Below are 17,806 nucleotides of genomic sequence, written 5' to 3' on the forward strand. Positions count from 1 at the left end.
CAGAAAAGGACCAAGTCTAAAAGCAATTCCCTGTTTCAGAAAAAATAACTCCTTAAGGATTAAGCATGATAAGGCAATACTTTTAGAAACACATCTGGTTTTGTCTACACAGACCAATATTCTGCTAAAGGCTTTGCTAAGTGCTGTTCACTGCCTTTGTTCCAACACACACTGATTTTTGCAATAAGCTGGAAATGTTTAGCTCCAGAACAGGTGTCTTCCTTCAGAGAGTTTGTAAACAGCCTTCTCTACCCTCTCACCCTGGAAGGGAAATCATAAAAATCCAATGGGATTGGAGTGAAAGGTACAGCTGTGAGAACTCAGGCTACCTGAAAAAAGTACCTGTGTGAAAATCATGGAGATGCAAGGACTACACAGCTACACTTGATTGATTGGGGTTTTTTGAGCTTCTGGAACTCCACTCTTGGTTATAATAGAAAACAGATACTTAATTTATTTTTTTCCCCTGAATAAAAGACTTCTTTTGAGAAAAAAAAAAAAAATACAGTAAAGATACACTTAAGTGTGTAGAAGCTGATTTTAATCTTTTTTTCTACCATGATGTATGAAAGAAGTACTCTCCACCAGGGACGAGAGGATGCAGGAAGGGCTCTACATAGCAGAGTCATGTGCACAGGAAAGGGAAAAGAACTGAGACAAGAGCCTGAAAACCTCATGACAATCTTTGCCAGGCTGAATTTGTGCATTTTGCAAATTAAGCTAATTTCTTCCGACGTCCTATTTACATGCTGTTTCCTCCTTTGTAATTATTATACCCTTAACACACAAACAGTTCCTTTTACCTTTTTCTTGAGCAGGCAAGAAACTGGAATGGGCTCAGAGGCTCCTGGTGGAATCCACACATCTTTTCTGTTTGTTCATCTCTCCTGATGTTCCTCCTCTTTGAGTCTGTGAATACACCAAGAAAATGGAGGAGGGAACAAAAAAAGAGAAGTTGTCATTCATTTATCTCCACCTATTTGACTGCTTGAAACCTGAGAGCAACATTAAAAATGGATCTATAACCTAGAGATTACCAGGAATTACAGAGAGTGGGTGTGAGTTTTCTCTCTGTCATCCATCTACAGCCTTGGGAGAGTTCATGCTGTTTCTATCCCTTGTGTTCCAGTCCATGAAGTCTCCTCCCCGTGCTTTTTTCTCCATAAACTCTCATATCCACACACACTCATTTTGCCCTCTGAACCGAAGCAATGACCCATTCCTTGTGATTAAATTAGCGTAAGTAATAAGATATCATAGAGCTGATTGATTTCCCCAGCAATAGTTATTAACCAGCTCAATTCAGAGGAAAGCAGAGCCATTATTCTAAACATTGATTCCTGGACAGGACTGCAGGAGAGGAGCGTGCTCGGATACATGGAGTGTGCATGCAAACAAATCTCAATCCAAACCCAGAAGGAGTGGAAGTTTCCAGTCCCAGCCAGAAACACAGAATCCAGTTCCCCTTAGAAAACGAGAGATATCTTGGGCGATAAAGGGGACTGTCTGCAACATGTGTTGAAGCTGCCACTCTTATGAATTTGTTTCAAGGCAGCAGCGACTGAAATTTGTTTCAACAAGGCAGTAGCCATTAGGGATTTAGGATAACCAAATGGGGAGCTTCTCCTATTTCCTCACGGCTCTGTTTGTAGGAACAAAAAGAGCTGGCACAGCTGCACCTCTCCCAGAGCCTTGGTTGGTCCAAGGAAAAAGACTGAGAACTCACTATTCACAGACCTGCCCTCCCTTCTTCTACACCCATTGCTCCAGCATTTTTTGTGATCCAAACCCTCCTGGAGGCTCCTTCTCCTCCTCCAGCTTTACTTCTCAGCTGCCCTCTGCAGGATTTCATGCTGCACATCACCACAGCACAGGGGACTGGGGACCAAATTCTCCATTTCACTCCAAAGTAGCTGTGTTTGCTCTACAAGTCAAGAAGCCCAAATTGTTCTGTAGTACTCAATGTCCCAAGATAAAAGACAACCAAAGCACTCTGGAAGTTCTGACTGTGCCCAGAGCATGGACTTCCTGAGCCAGGATTTTGTTGTGTTCCACAGCCCTACATAGGTTTTTCTCCTGTGACACTGTCTAGTAGTTTTTGAGCCCATGTGAACTTTACAGGATCTGTGGCATGCTGTGGCAAAGAGTTGCGTAGCTTAAATCTTTTTTTAACAGCTTCTATTTGTTTTGACCTTTTTCAATGGTTTATCCCATTTGAAGCCCTCCTGGGCCTTGTAAGGCAGCTGGAGTTTACTGTGTGGAGGAGAAAGGTAAGTATATTAAGTGACACAAAAATTACATGGTGTGGGTAACCTGAGGGAAGCAGACTGGTGTGAAATGCAGAAAAAACCTTGGTAGGAGTCAGAGGAAGTTCGTGGGGCCAGTGAATGAGGCAGTCATACATTCAAGCTATTAGAAACACTAAGTATCAACAAATAGCCCCACAGTAGTTCAATTTACTGCCATCAGTTTCAGTTCTGGTCCAAATAGCTCTCCCTTCTCCTGGAATTCGAAATGAGATGTATTACACTTTAAAGAATCTGTGTGAGTATATGTGTGCCTATGGGACTTTTTCAAGTCACTTATTTGTCTGAATGCCATTGATTTTTCTCCTAATTGTTATTCACTATGCTAATTTCCCCCACAAATCTCACATGCTATTGATCAAAAAGTAATAAACTCTCCAGCAAACAAAACAAGCATTATTGCAATGTTGGGAAAACATCATTTAATATCAATACCATATTTACAATTATCTTTAACCCAAATTTCACCCGCAACGCAATGCATAATCAAAATCAGAGAGCTACGGGCAAAAGGGTACTATGAAGGACTCCCACTAGAATATTTTCTAGTAGATTATAAGAAGAAAGGCTGAAACAGGACAATCTCAAACAGTTTAAGATATACAGCTAATGCTAGAAATAAATGCTGCTGAATAAATTATATTCTCCCTAGTCTATCTCCCTTCTGGTATTGGTCACTGTCACCACAAAGATAAAACTAAAGAAAAGGCAGCATCAGGATCTGTGCCAAAATATCAGCCTATGGAGAATCAGGTCTCATTTAAAGTGTGGTTTCTGCATTTCATTTTATTTTTTTGGTAAGGACACACTGGATTCAATCCAGTTTCTAACACAGGTCTGCCGATTTTCCTCCCCTTGAGTGGCAAGGGGAGTAGCAACAAAGGTAGGAATTTATGATCATTGCAGTCCTGAATCTTGTTCTAAACATTATGAAATCCCCCAAACTATCAGTTTTCCTTTTGCCCCCATAATTTTCTGAATTTTGTCTTTAATTTTCTTCACGTTAGCTTGAAAACTATTGCTCCTTTTCTTCTCTACCATGCTTCCAATGCAAACTCCAGGCAAGTTACTGCAGTCAAGGAACTCAACCTGCTGTAAAGTGAGGGCTAAGGAGAAGACCAGAGCCTGGGGGGAACCAGAGAACCAGCCCAATTTTTAAGTCAGATATTTATTTATCCAAATAGAACACTTTTAGCTCTTCGTTTGTTTCCTCTGTCCCAAAAGTATTTCTTGGTAAAAAATCAAGAGTTCACATTTCAGCGCACTTTGTCCATTTGTGATGAACACAGATAGGAACTTCACCCTGCACTGGCTGTACTGAACTGGGTTTGGCTGCTGACTGCAGACAAAAAGGCATCACTGGAAGCAGACACAAAATAAATCTGAAAAGTTGGAGGGTAGGGCAGCAGGAGGAGAGCAAACACACGCAACTGCATGCCAGGAGAACGACACACAATTGTGGGGAACTCAAAATCTGATTGAAATCCCAGAAGATATCTTTATTTGGCACCATGGCTCATCTTCAACTTCAGCATGAGCATGGTGTCTCATATTTGGGTCTGCATTTTCAAAATTCATAGAGTTCATGTGTTCCAGCTCAATCCTACTCTAAGGGAATCTAAGGTTCACTGTTATTTTCCTGTCGTTTTCTCTCCCTGCCCTTTCTGGACACTTTAAAATCTCTCCTTTACTAGTCCAAGCACACTCAGATTCAAGGATATTATTTCCAACCTGCATATTTCCAAGAGCTACATGTCACAGAACGTGACGAACACAGAAATCTGTAGCGTGGGTGGATTTGTGAAAGAAGAGCTTTTGAGTGTGGCCTGCCATTCAACTCTGCACCTGGCAGAGAGGGAAAACAATCCCAGCGAGCCAACTCAAACAAAACAAAAAGCAGGAATGGAATCAGCAATCTCAGGGCAACTCTTGCCACAACCCTGCTAAAGTTTCATGAATCCCACGTTCCCTGCAGCTGGAAGAGCAGCCAGGTTTCTGTCACTAACCAAAGCCACCAGAATTTGTGGGACTGGTCACCTCCAGAATGGGGATTATTGAGGTAATGGGCCAGCTCCCTCACTGGGGCAAAGTGGCATCGTGCCAACCGTGACACACCAGCCAAGGATCCAGTCCTCGATTTTTTGCATCTTAATAGGCAGACGTGGAATTATTTTGTCTCTGCAATTATTTCTGACTAATTCCTGCCATTATACCTCTTTGCATCCAGCACACCCCTGGGGGAAAGTAGATGATTTGTCTGGTGACATCGAGCTAAGTTGCCAATCAAAATAGGGGTTATTAATAAAACACTGAATGATATATCTAATTAATTTAATATTATTTGAAATCCACATTCTGCTCCGCACACACCCACTTCAGTAGTATTTTGAAAATAAGTAAATTTTTGAAACAATCTGAAAACAGTGATATTAATAACATTCAGTAACTTGATGGCACACCCTTCCTTGGATGGCTATGTTCACTCCTCACTCCATTTCAAAACCAGATGTAGAGGAAATAAGCAGCCCAAGAAGGGAGAAGGAAACATTTTTTGAGATTCTGGGAAAGACTTCCATATGAGACTGGTGAAAGGACTTGATTTAGTGAGAAGATCAGGAAGAGTGAGCAGCAGAGAGCACAGCACATGTGTTCTTTTTTACCCTTATAAAAGAGAAACAAAGAAACAGCAGGTAAAGATGAATGAAAACAAATTCAAAACCAATTAAAAAAAGAAAAAAAAAAAAAAAAAAGAAAAAAAAAAAGATCTGTTTCCTGTGCAGCCCACAACCAAGTTATGGCACTGATTGCTTCATATAAATCATCACTGATTTAAGTATTTATAAAGATGCAAAAAGGATTAGTCATTGGCATTGATAATCAATACAATAAGTTTAAAAAAAAAACCCTTAAAAATATGTTGGACAAATGTCAATTTTCAACTGCCTGAGATAAAAACCTCACTCGTGCAAAACGCAATTCCCTGGTTATAGGATATTGTGTAGGGTTTCTTCTGAAGGGTCCTGGCTGGCTGCTGATGGAGGCAGGATATTGGATCAGAACCCTTATGGATCCCATTTGCTGAGCAACCCATAATTTCTTTTTTGGTGGCTCAGGGGGCAGGAGGTGAAGTACTGCAGGGGTGCCCATCAGGGAGGCACTGACACAAGCATGAGGAGCACTCTGAGAAGAGATTAGATAAGGAGTAGATACTTAAGAATAAAATGTTCCTTTTTGGTTAAAAAAAATAAAGTTTCACATATGGAGGATGCCGAGGAATTGTGTCAAGTCAATCTTGACCAAAATTTGCTAGATATCAGTTCAGGTTCTGAGCGATAGCAGATTCTCATTATGAGATGTTATTCACTGAAAGGTTTAAACGTGGTCAAAAGAATTTGTGGTGATTTTGCTTTAAACATTCATACAGTGCATTCAGCCGCTGAGGGTCACGCCCAGAGCTGAGTGATGCTCAGCAAGGTTACCATCACCAGTCACACCAAAACGCTTCCCCCTGTAACTGACATGAGAGAACAATTTCTGAAGTCCATAGAAGTCAAGGAAAGGAGACACATCCACTTCTCCTGACTGTAAAACACTAAATTCTGCTGCACAAGGCCACTGAGAAATCACATTCCTTCAATTTCCCAGATCCTCTTGTCTCCCTTGCTTAGAAACTATAACATGTCCACAGTCACCCCTGGTACAGAGTGTGGGCTTGTTTTTTTCTTGCTGGACCAACTTATTCTATTTTTCCACTCCAAATTCAGTCCTCTTTGGTCAAAAGTTATCTTCAACATAGTTTAATAGCAAGAAACATTCCGCAAAGGCTGCACAGCGTTATTTTGTTCTTAACATACTGGGAAATGAAGTGTGTGGGTTTTGGATTCTAGGATCCAGACCATCTGTTAAACCTATCAGAGGTTTGAATTCTAATTTGCTGTTGATTTAAAAATAGTCCCAGCATTACCCTGTCATTTTCTGTAAATTATATATTATTTAGTTTGCCATTTTTAAATATTATAGCGTCTTCTTCTCTCTTCTCTTATGGTTTAATTTAGATTCCTTATCATCTGTACTGGTACCATTCTTCCCTCCCAATAACTGATCCTCATCTCTGTTCTATACCAGGGAACCCACCCCACTACTCATCAGAAAATGATGTTAATGTTATAATCTAAACACAACTTTATAACAACTGCAAGATGCCATCTCTGTATAAAAAGCAAAAACCAGCAAAAACTCATTTATTCCATTTATTTCATTGGTTTACCTATAGCCACCACACTAATAATATGCCTTGCAGTAACTTGTGTTACCACTTAACTGACCAGCAATTAAGGTATCACTGCCACCGCATTAAACTGACAAGCTTTGGAAAAGTTTTCCTAGAGAGTCACAGTCTGTGTTTTTCAGAGCAAAGATAAACCTCATTCTCATATTTTATCCCTACCAATGGACTCGGCACATATCACCATGGACTCTGCCACGGCCCTGCCTTCTCATTCCATCCCACAATGTTAAATATGAGAGCTTTTTTTCTCAGACTACAAACTATAGGGCTTCAGTTTGCCTCTAATGAGTCCTGCCCAATATAATCCTGGCTTTTTCTGCTGAAAAGGCCATCAGCTCAAGAAACAAAATCCTGATGGTTCAGTGGTACTGCAAATTACCTGGATGCTCCTTTAAAGTTCTTTAGAAATTCCTTTTCTTTGAATTACACCCACCACAGGAATAGCAGTTGCTGTTTTCAAGCTCTGGCTGCAGCAGGCTCCAACAGAGACTCATCCCACAGACAGGGGCAGAAACTGGAAGTGATTTATGTTTAAGTAAAATCTGACTCTGCAGCTGCCCATCAGCTCAGCTGAGTGAGGGATGGTACAGCAGGGCTCTGTGAAGATCAGGACTTTTTACATTTCCTTGTTGTCCCACCCCAGCCAGGGAAAGACGGGCCCAAGGTCCACATTTGCCGGTCTTTCTGAAAACAGTGGCATACACAGATATTTTACTGCCTGGCACATTCCTGCCCCCTCACTTCAGACTCCAGCTAGGAAAGAACACTTGGCACAAACGGGAGTATGTGCATGCTCTATCTTATTAATTATTTGTAAAACACACACGTCTAAAGCAGTGATTCTCAAACATGGCCAGTGTACAATAAATTTATTTCTCATTACTCAGTTGTATTTTGGTTTAGCTATCAAAACTGCAGCTGTCATGAATTTGTGTGGCTGCAGATGCGGCCACATTAAAAATGAATCGTGTACACTGGGTTACATACATGAATTCACAGGCTGAGCAGGGTGGTGGACAGACAATAGGTGAAAAAAAGAAGATTAAAAAAAAGGAAGAGCAATCTGGCAATTCTTGGGAGTTTATTTAACACTTAAGATGATGATTTATATATATATATATATTTAATAGTTATTGATCCCAAACTAAGGCATCTTGGAGTTATCATCCCTGCATGTGCAGAGCCAACTCTGGCTCTCAGGCACACTGCAACCAAACTCAACATCTGTGTAACATTCACTGTAGAGAACTGACCTACTGCAAGCTCTAATCCTCAGGGCAGTTCTAACCCTGACATCTAAGTTCTCCAAATCAAGATGTCTAAAAATTCAGGGATAATCACCAATAATCAAACTAAAAGGATATCATTAGATGCAAGAGCAGCCCTAAGCCGCTCCACAGCCAAAATAAAACACTCAAGTGTCAGAACCCCTAAAATTTGACACATTTGTCTCATGAGAGCTTGTAATGGTTTATAATTCAAAAAACTTGTCGTATCTTAAGAAATATAGATTTTAATCCTTTCAAATTGCAAAGATCCAGAGTCACAGTCTGGTCCTCTTTTCTAGGGCAGCCTTAGAAAGGACATGCTTGTTATTACATGAAATGTTTGGAGGATTACAACCAAAAACTATCATCTACTGACCCTAGCACGGGGAATGCCAAAAATTCCTGCCACTGAGCCTGTTAGCCACAGAATCTCTGGACTGCAGGCAAAGGTTGGTGCATCTCCCAGAAGTTCAAATTACCATATTTTTCCACATAATTTTAGATCTCCAGTTACAGATTTGAAGACTCTGAACTCATCCTCCAGCCACTCTGTCTTTCCACGTCATGGCAGCACAACGCAAGCTGACAGGAGTGCTTGTCCACATTTAATGAAGATGCATTTGGAGTCGGGACTGAGGCTTCTAGGAAATGTAGGGCAAGGGATTCAGCAGGGCTGGTCCCTGCTGTGCTTCTGTGAGGTTCACATGACAAGATGCATCTATGCTGACAGAGAAATTACCAGGGAGAAATCACCAATGAAACAGCTGTTTCACCCTGCCTATTCTTCCAGGAAACCAAAGGCCAAGAAGGCAAACAGCAAACTGGAAGAACCCAAACAAGAACAGCACAGATGATGAAGGCAAGGAAAACAAGCCCCGTGGCAATGAAAAGAACAAGGCAGCAACTTTTGAAGGGAAACAAATAGGGCTGTGCCAGCTTTTCTGATGAGTTTTAATTCCCTCCATGGATCAACTCAACCTTACAGTGGCTTCCCCTAACACTTGACGTGCCAAACTTCAGCTGCACACAGAGCAGAAGGCTGGACCCGTGAAAGCCCCAGGGAGTGGAGCTTGGCAGGGTAGCCCTGATGCACGCCGTGCCCTGGAGGCTCAGCCCTGTCCCACCGAGCTGGAGTGAGCTCCAGCAGCCACCCCAGCCTCATTCCTGGGCTGGTATTTGCCTGAAGTCAGAGGCAGACACGAGAGGGCTGCAGCAACGCATGGTGGTGGCCTCCAGCAGACTCTTTAAACCATAACTGTACATTAAGACTTTGTTTTGGCCAGACTCTCCTTTGGGTGGTTTATTTTTACTACTTTTTAATTACTCTAATTGAAGGGGGAATATTTCCCTACATTTCTGCCATTCGGCCGCTCCACCTCCTCCCACCCGCTGCTCCCCGTGAGTCTGTGCCTGCAAACACCACTGTTAGTCATATTTCTGTGTTAGGGTGAAGCCTGCTCGGGCCTCCCCCCTCCCTTAATTCTGCTGGAAAATAGAGAACAGATGAATTTCATTAACTCCCTCAGCTTGTAGGTTGACACACCCTCCGACTCGTAAACACAGGGATTAGCGAAGCCCTTCTAATAAACAGAGGAGCAAAAAAAAGATCTGCCCACTATTTGTCCAAGGGATTTTGTGTTTACAAAGGAGAGGGGAGCACAGGGGGGCAAACATGCCATTTAGCTCTGATGGAAGTAGAAAGGCTCAGAATAAGGAGAAAGGCTTTCCTGAAACACACTCAGATTTTAAGGCAGTCACCTCCACATAAAGGCTGAAACCATGGCACTTTCCCAACCCTTCACAAACTCCTGAAAAGACTGATCTGGAGCATCCTTTTTTTTTGCTGGAAACTACAGCTAGAACCCAGACCTGCACCATAGTCTTGACAGGTAATTACCTGGAAAGATTTAATTGCTTCTGTGCGTGCATTCAGCTGAACAGCCCAAAGCAGCACAGCCCGGTGTGGCAGGTGAAGGAAGGTGAGAAGCCTCTGAGGGGATCTGGTGGAAAGCAGAAGGCTCTTCAGAGTAACTCAGGAAGCATTCAGCACCTGCCTCGCTAATGCAGAACAGGCTTCCAAATCCCCTGCAGATTTTTCGCTCAACACTTGAGATCCATTTTTCACATCCAGTTATTAATCTGCATATACTGAATTCTTTGGTTTCTGCAGATCTGCCTGATTATTTAAGCCCTGAAATAAGAAGGCAGAAAATGAGAGAGAAAATGAAGATCTGATTCCCAGATGGATGCTAAAACAAGGAAGGAGGTGGGGGCACACAGACTACTTCATTATAATTCAGGATACTTATTTCTTGTTCTGCAGCCTTACCAAATAAGAATTTGGATCAGAAGAGGCAGGGTAGTTTGAGATTTAGTAGTGATTTCTGTGAATGACCATAATTATTGCAAGTTCTCAACACTGAAGCTTCACATTTCAAGGTCTTCCCCATCCTGTTATTCAGAACAACTGGCCTCATTTTACATTTCAACCCTTAGAGGAAGAACCACACTTTAACAAATCCAACATTGCTGATATAATGGAATACCTTTTATTTTTTAATGCCATCAGGATGTGCTGTTACGGGCATTCCCAGAAATAGTGAAAGTGAAGAAGCGTAAAACATAATCTGAGCGGTCAGTCTGTAAAAAAAAGACACTTCTATGCATAACCTCAGGTCCCTCTGGCCAGGAGAGTAAAACTCATACAGCTTTTTTGTGTACATCTGTCTTTACACTAATGCCTTTTGAATTTTCACCTTCCCCCCCCCCCCCCCCCCCCCCCCCCCCCCCCCCCCCCCCCAAATAAACAAGTCTATTTCTCTTTTAAAAATGTTTGCATTTTCTGATAAGGGATCAGATTCTGAAAAGGTCAGAAGCAGTACCAGCAGATTAGTAGGTGCTTCCACTGATTGCAACTGGGTTATGCAAAACACATCTCATTTCCTTTGAGCTCTCAAGCCAAGGTTTGAATACAGAGAGTGAGCAAATATAGCAGCACAGCTGCTTTAAGCTTCCTCCGACCCTCGCTCATGATGCACAAGTGGTGCTCCTGCAGCAAACTGTGCTGCGATCAAAACCAGCTGATCCTGGGGTTATCAGGACGCTACTGTTTAAATTGCACTTGAGTTTTTACATTTTCCCCCTGGTATGTTTTACGGGGCCCTTGTAAATCGGATAAAATGCTGGGGCAGCTATAGCTAAGTGCCGCTAATGCGTCCCTGCACAATTTCTCCTGATGCTCTCCGCTGCCTCGTGTGGTCCTTGGGGCTGCCTGCCTCTAATTCTGCTCGAAAAGAATCATTTATCCTGTTCATTCCTTGTTTCTGTTGCTCAGAGATGGACACCTAAAACACTCGTCACGTGCAGATCACAGAATACTCATCACTTGTTAAGGGCAAATGACAGAAAAGAACTTAAATTGCAAAGCAAGGCAATTTAAACAATTAAGACTTGATTTAACACACATGGCAACTCAAAAAACAATGTGGGCAGAATCCACTACTAGATGAATTAAATTTCTTTTTCTCATCAGAGATACAGAAAAAGATGGATATGCAGAAGGCCTTAGTAGGTAGATGACATAAAGGATTGAATCCACACACTGGCTCATCTTGAGTAGTTTCAGGTCACACACAGCCAGCTTAATTCATGGAAAACATGACAATTTTTAGTTCTGAGCTTTAGATAATGTGTTAACAACTGCCTAGAGGCTCTGAAGTGAGTGTCTAAGATCAGTTTCCAATATCCTAACCCTGCCTGTCTGCCTGTGGACCCAGCTCACTGTACTTCCCAGCATAGGATGTGAGCCCATCCTGTCTGCACAACAGGCTTAGGAGAGATTTCCTCCTGATCTTGTGGCAAGTTCTGATCTGATGATCATGTGCCTTCACCAAAAAGCACCCACCATCTGCAGTGTGTCTAAGAGCAGGCGTTAACATCCAGTTCAAACCATGTTGCTTGGAAACTCCTTGAGCATCAGCTGCAGAGAACCTTCTTAGAGTTAAAACCCTCTTTAGCTCACAGGAGAGTGCAGCAATTAGGTCACCTGCCCCAGACCAGACTGGGGGGTTTCTGATATGAAGGATGTTCTCAAGGCTGTGTTCCAGCAGCCACTAACAGTGGATTTACAGGAGCTGCTGTTTTAAGCACGCAGTGATTGTGTCTCTGATACTCCATAAAACTAAATGTGTCTGGTTCACCTGCCATGGCAGAGATAACAAGCAAAGCTGTTAAGTTGCCCTCCTTGAACTTACAAACCTCTCCAAAGCAACATCTCTGCACATGAGCAGCTTTGCTTCAGCTGAAAAAGCTCTGCTTATCCATGTTAAGCCTGCCATGCAGGACACTGTTTCCTTTTATTTTTCTCCCCATAAAAAGTTAAATTATTAAAAAAAAAAAAAAAAAAAAAAAAAAGGGAGAGAGAAAAGAAACACTTTCTTGAGTGGTTGCAGGTCACTCTGGATCAGTGAGGTTTAACTTTAGTGTGTTGTGATGAAATATTAATACTGAGTAGTGTGTTTATTTCTTCAAGCGTCTGGAGCCACCGAGTGTTTATGCCTCAAGATTAGCAGGAAGTGTGCCCATGCATAGGAGCCCTGTACTTAGAAACTCTGAGATTTCAACATCTGAAGACTGTCCACAGCAAATCAGCTGCAAAGGATTGTGCGTCAGCTCTGCTGTGAGACAGAGAGCCATTCCCATGGGATTTCATTCCCAGAACGAACCAACAGATTGTCAAGTTAATAGCAGTGCTAGCAAGGCATGTCTCTGTCCCTTCATTTCCGCTGCAAAGTATTCAGACTTATCTGGAGCAAGCAAAATTAGGACATAAACTTACTACCAGCAGCCAAGATGGTAAGAGAGTCCCAATTTATTCATTGTGACAGCAAATACTTTCTGGTCAGGTATAGCTCCCTTTGTGTTTCAGCATCTAAGACATCACCTGCCCAAAAGAGAGAAAGGCAGTTCTCCAGGTTTCGAGGAAATAAATGAACTCATCCTATGGCAAATGGACGCAGTTTGGCAGGTTATAAAAGCTTCCCCCAGTGCCTCCTGTAAGACACAGCAGCAGCAGGCGCTGGGAGAGGTGGGGCCGGGAGAATTGTTTGCACAGAAGGCCGGGACAGGAGCGCTGAACGAGTGCCAGGAAATCTATAGCCTCCCTCAAAGCCAGCCCGCACCACTTCACTCCATAAACATGAGGGACAGGAAGCCACTTGCCTTTCCCATTTGAAAGGTTAGAAGGGTCCTAAAGGAAGGGCAAGCGTAGGAGCAAAGGCAAATGTAGAGGAAAAAGGATACTGAAGGTCCTGCCCCAGTTTTGCAGTGTGGCTGGGGGCAGATCCACTTCCCTTGTTCCTACAACAAGTGGAAACAGGATTTGTGTTTTGGCTGAGAGTCCCTCTTGTGTCATTTACGTGGGGCCATCTCAGAATTAGTCTTTTTAGGTGGGTGTTTCTCTAAATGGATGAGTCACAAAACCAAGGTCCTGGCCCCACAGCAACGCTCAGTCTATATTTCCTTGCTGTAGTTTTCAGTCTGGCACTGACAATTGGTGCCAAAGCAGCTGGAGCCGCTCAAAAGGAAATGCAAGTGACTGGACCAATTTGCCTCTGCTGCACAGGAGGAAATCCAGCACAGTGCATTGCTTACTATGCCAAGCACTTTTCCTGCAAACAGTAGCCCAGGATGCCTTTCTGAGAGGAATATAAAAGGTTCGTGTGGTGAGAGGAGTTCCCAGGCAGGAGACATTCCTCCTATGGGACACAGGGAATCTCTGCACGTGCAGGTACTGGCTGGGGATGCTGCTGAGGAGGTGGCTCACCCTGACAGCGACAGGGTGTCACCAAGGGCACAGAGGGAAGGCAGCACTTTGTCATGGCAGGGACACGCAGGTGAAAAGGTTTCAGAGGAAGGCTCAGAGCAGCAAAATCAGCCTGTTTGCTCCCATGTCTGACATTTGAGCCTGACACAGAGGTGATGTGGATGTGGGGCTCCAAGTGGCTGAGTTTGTGTCTACTGGATCCTTGCTGATGTTATACAGCAATTTCCTCAAACACTTGATAATGTTTCAATACTCCACCAACTGCCATCTAGTCTATAGACACAGTGGTGTGTAGAGGATTTTTAATTCTAGTTCAATTATCTAAGTAAAAAATTAATGAGCATGATTAAAAAATTGATCATCTCTGGTACATGAAAGCCGTAAGTCAATAAATATTCCTTTCTAAAGAATGGTGCCAGCTCCACTGATATGATACACATCTCAGTGTCTATTAAACTAATTTATACCTGCAGGATACAGCTGTGTAAATTTGAGAACAAACAGAGATGCTGTTGGGATCCTACAGGGCTGCAACCATTAAGACAACACTGTGGTGCTCAGAATGGGGTCTGGTTCTGCCCTTTCTGGGGAGAACCCAGAAAGGGGTTTTACCCACCCAAAAGCTGAGGTAAATATTCAGGCCTCTTTCAGATCCCCTCCAAAAATAAAAATACGTATGTAGGCAAACATAAAAAGAGATCATCTCTGCTTGACAAAAACATTGGCAGTGGAAGTAGTGAGACGCACGGATGAAGAGGAAAAAATAAATTAGGTAAGTCATAATAGTACTACAATGAAACTATAAAGCAGGAGACTGCTCCAGGCATTTGACATGCATCTTGGCACTTTTAACGAGGGAAAACAAAAGACTCAACGTGCGTCCTCAAGAGCCTGTGTATGTGTGAAAGAGAGAGAGAGAGGCAGAGCAGGAGGGGCTGGCTCAGAGGGGAGGAGGATGCAAGGGAGAAGGATGTAGGGGAGGAGGAGGTAGGGGAGAAGGATGCAAGGAGGAGGAGGTAAGGGAGACGGATGTAGGGAGGAGGATGAAGGGAGAAGGAAGACGCAGGGGAGAAGGAGGATACAGGGGAGGAGGAGGTAGGGGAGAAGGATGCAGGGAGGAGGATGAAGGGAGAAGGATGCAGGGGAGGAGGATGCTGCTTGCTGAAACCCATCGGGTAGCTGTAAATCTGCCCCGCCGGGCGCTCCCCGCCTTGCTCCTCACGCTACATTAGGCTCGCTGTACTCCCTCTGGTTTATGGAGAGCCGTGGTGCTAAATGAGCTAGAACAAGGGCTGCGCTATCAGGGGATCTGGTGGCTGTCTCCACCGCACAGCTCCACTAAGTGAGGCTTTCTCCATTCTTTCTGAGCCAGGAAAAAAGTTAAACACCCCTCAAATTGCTGTATGAGTAATTCGTGCACACCCCAAGTTTCTGGGTCTGCATTCGGCATTCCAGGCTCTGGGAAAAGTGTTATTTGTCTCAGCTGTCAAAATGCAGTTTTGTGACTTGTCTCACTTTGTTGGCCTAAGTTTGATAGAGGAGCAGAGCATCTGTAATTTCCTACCAAATCCCTGGCACTTTTGGATGGGCAGGTCACATGGCAGCATTTTTTTGAAAAGCAGAAAGATGTGCAATCATAACTTAAACCCATGGCCGGAGCAGAACCCTAAGCTGCTGCTTCCCTCTGGCATTCTCAGCTCCTCCTAGAACCAGTTTTCATCTTTTCCCTCACCATTCTTCAGTTGCCTCCTGACCTTTTAGTATTTCAAAGTGATTCATTTTTTATTTTCTTTAACTCAGCCATTCAGTAATTCAGCCATTGCTGTATTATTTTCATGCCTTAAAAGACCAAGAACAAGTTTTGCACAAGTGCGTGGGCCACGCAGGAATATTGGTGGGCGAAAATCCAAAACCAAATCATTTGCCAGACATTCATAACATTTCAAAACATGTTTTCATGTCACACGGGGGCAAAAATTCAAAACGTTTAATGGAAATATAAGAAATGAGATGGGATGTTAGAGTAAACCAGAGCTCTGTACATTCTTAATGTACTGAACGTGGTTTCAATTTCCTTCTGGAAACTAAAAATGCAGCTTCAACCTTTGATTTTCGGAGCACTCCATTGTGGTACTCTAATTTGTCTGATAACTGCACAATTCTGACCAATATTATGAAAAGACCACTTTAACAACCACACCACTGTCTGCATTAGGAACAGGTATCTGTGCTGACAGAACCACACACAGAAAGAAAAACAATCTGAACCCAAGTTACAGGACGATCAGCTTAGAACTAACTACCGCATCTCAGAGAATTCATTGTATTTTTGTCAAAATCTAACCAAAGCTTAGCTGTAGACGAAAAGCAAATGGGAAAGTTAGAAATTAAGAAAGAAAAATCACTTCCTTTTATGACCATTGGCTCCCATATCTTGAGTATCAGAGGCAGTTCTGGTTGCCTCAGCAGAATTACAAAAATTACGTCAGACAAAGAAATAGGCACGGAGATATCCAGGGAGGACTGGACAGACTAAACAGACTCCTAGAAAAGAGGGATGACTAAGGAGGGATTACAGTAGAGGTCAGCAAAACCAGATCAGTAATAACTACAATTCCATCAATTGTATTGGACAGTTATTAGGAAACATTCAGTGGTTCTAATCCAAGAAGAACTGGATTATCCAATGAAACAGAAGATTTGGAGCTGCAAAAGAAAGGATGTTTTCATCCTGTACGTGGTCAGACTGTTCCCAATGGATGCTTTCAGTCCAAAAAATACGAGCACTTGAAAAATATAAGGGATTGAGAGTTTCACAAGGGTAGGTGGGCCCACTTGGAGAGTAGCAAGCATTTTCTGGGAGTCTGGGGTACTCTGGAATGTGCAGACATGCCCTTGTTGCTGGAAAGGGAGCACCTGACTTGTATGTCACATGGTTTTGAGCAAAGCTCAGTGTGATTGCAGGACCAGGGTAACCAGACACACCCTAAATTACCTGTCCCCTATCCCCAGCACACCCTCAGCTGCCCTGGGGACACCTGAACTCCAGCTGCTCATGGGGGCTTTTAGCTTGCCACCTCCTGCCCTTCCCACTTTATCTGAGAATGCCATGACCTTGTCTTGCCCAGCAGAACTTCTGGGGATGGATTTCAACGGACACACGTGGCTTTGTATCCAGAAAGGCAAATGGCTAAGCAGCATCGCCTCCATAGCAGACTTTCCACACAAAAATACGTGTCTGTGTATATATATGTATGTATATGTATTTGGATTCACAATTTCAAGACTAAAAACAAAAGTATAAATCTTTAATATATCTACCTCTGAAACTAACCCAATTTTGTCGATTCTGGGAAAGAAAAAAGAAATTTATTTAACTGTTTTCCTAATACCCTGTAAAGTTGGATTTTTTTTAAGAAAAACAGTAGTCCAGAGACCCAGGATGGAGAAAACCATTAAGGAGGTTTAGTTCTGGTTTCTTCCCACTCTCACGGTGCCATTTGTTCACACAGAAGAAACATTCTCTACAAAAACCCAACTTACTGCATGTTCTGATGGCTATAATCACACATATGGAGGGCATTATGATACCACCAGGACAAAAATACAGAAAATGATTTAGAGGCAACGTTTAGCAGAACATATAGTATCCCACCCTCCTGCTTCCTGACCAGCTTGGTAAGAAAGTATTTGCTTGATTGCTTTAAGAAGTTCTTGGCCACACCTCATTTAACTTATTTTCCAGATCAATCAGGTCAAGCCCCTGAAAAAATCCCCTCAGGTTGCCTTTTTAAACGTCGACTTGCTGCCTTTTAAGCAAACAAAATAGAAGTTTCCTTTTCAGCTGGCATGAGCTGTAGTCCAGATGCAGGGCTCCAACCCAAAAACAGCATTCAGCAAAGGACCTACATACCAAGCAGGATGACTGATTTTTGCCTTCACTTCCCCTCCCCTTTTTTTTTTTTTTTTTTTTTTTTTTCCCTCTGCCTTGGGAAATATTTGGGATGCACAAGGAGAGAGCCTTTTTTAGACATTGCCTGCTTCTAGGAAGAAAGGAGCGGGTGAATGGATACAATGGGCCCAGAAAGTAGAGCTGTTTAATCAAAAGCAGCCACGAACA

General features: G+C 42.9%; 1 long non-coding RNA gene across 11 annotated transcripts in view; it reads right to left on the reverse strand.

Annotated features, from left to right (window-relative positions):
• Positions 1-17,806, reverse strand: part of LOC120760147 (uncharacterized) — a 383,062-nt gene that overhangs the window by 251,818 nt on the left and 113,438 nt on the right. For 10 of the 11 annotated variants that reach the window (XR_009208368.1, XR_009208369.1, XR_009208361.1 and 7 more), the window contains exons 1-2: positions 9,760-10,015; positions 804-909 (exon numbers count right to left, since the gene is read on the reverse strand). This is a non-coding gene — a long non-coding RNA (uncharacterized LOC120760147). Of the gene's footprint in view, positions 1-803; positions 910-9,759; positions 10,016-17,806 lie in introns of those variants that run through there. The other variant, XR_009208364.1, reaches the window with a different exon arrangement.

The sequence above is a fragment of the Hirundo rustica genome, chromosome 16 (assembly GCF_015227805.2).
Source record: "Hirundo rustica isolate bHirRus1 chromosome 16, bHirRus1.pri.v3, whole genome shotgun sequence".
Lineage (NCBI taxonomy): Eukaryota > Metazoa > Chordata > Aves > Passeriformes > Hirundinidae > Hirundo > Hirundo rustica.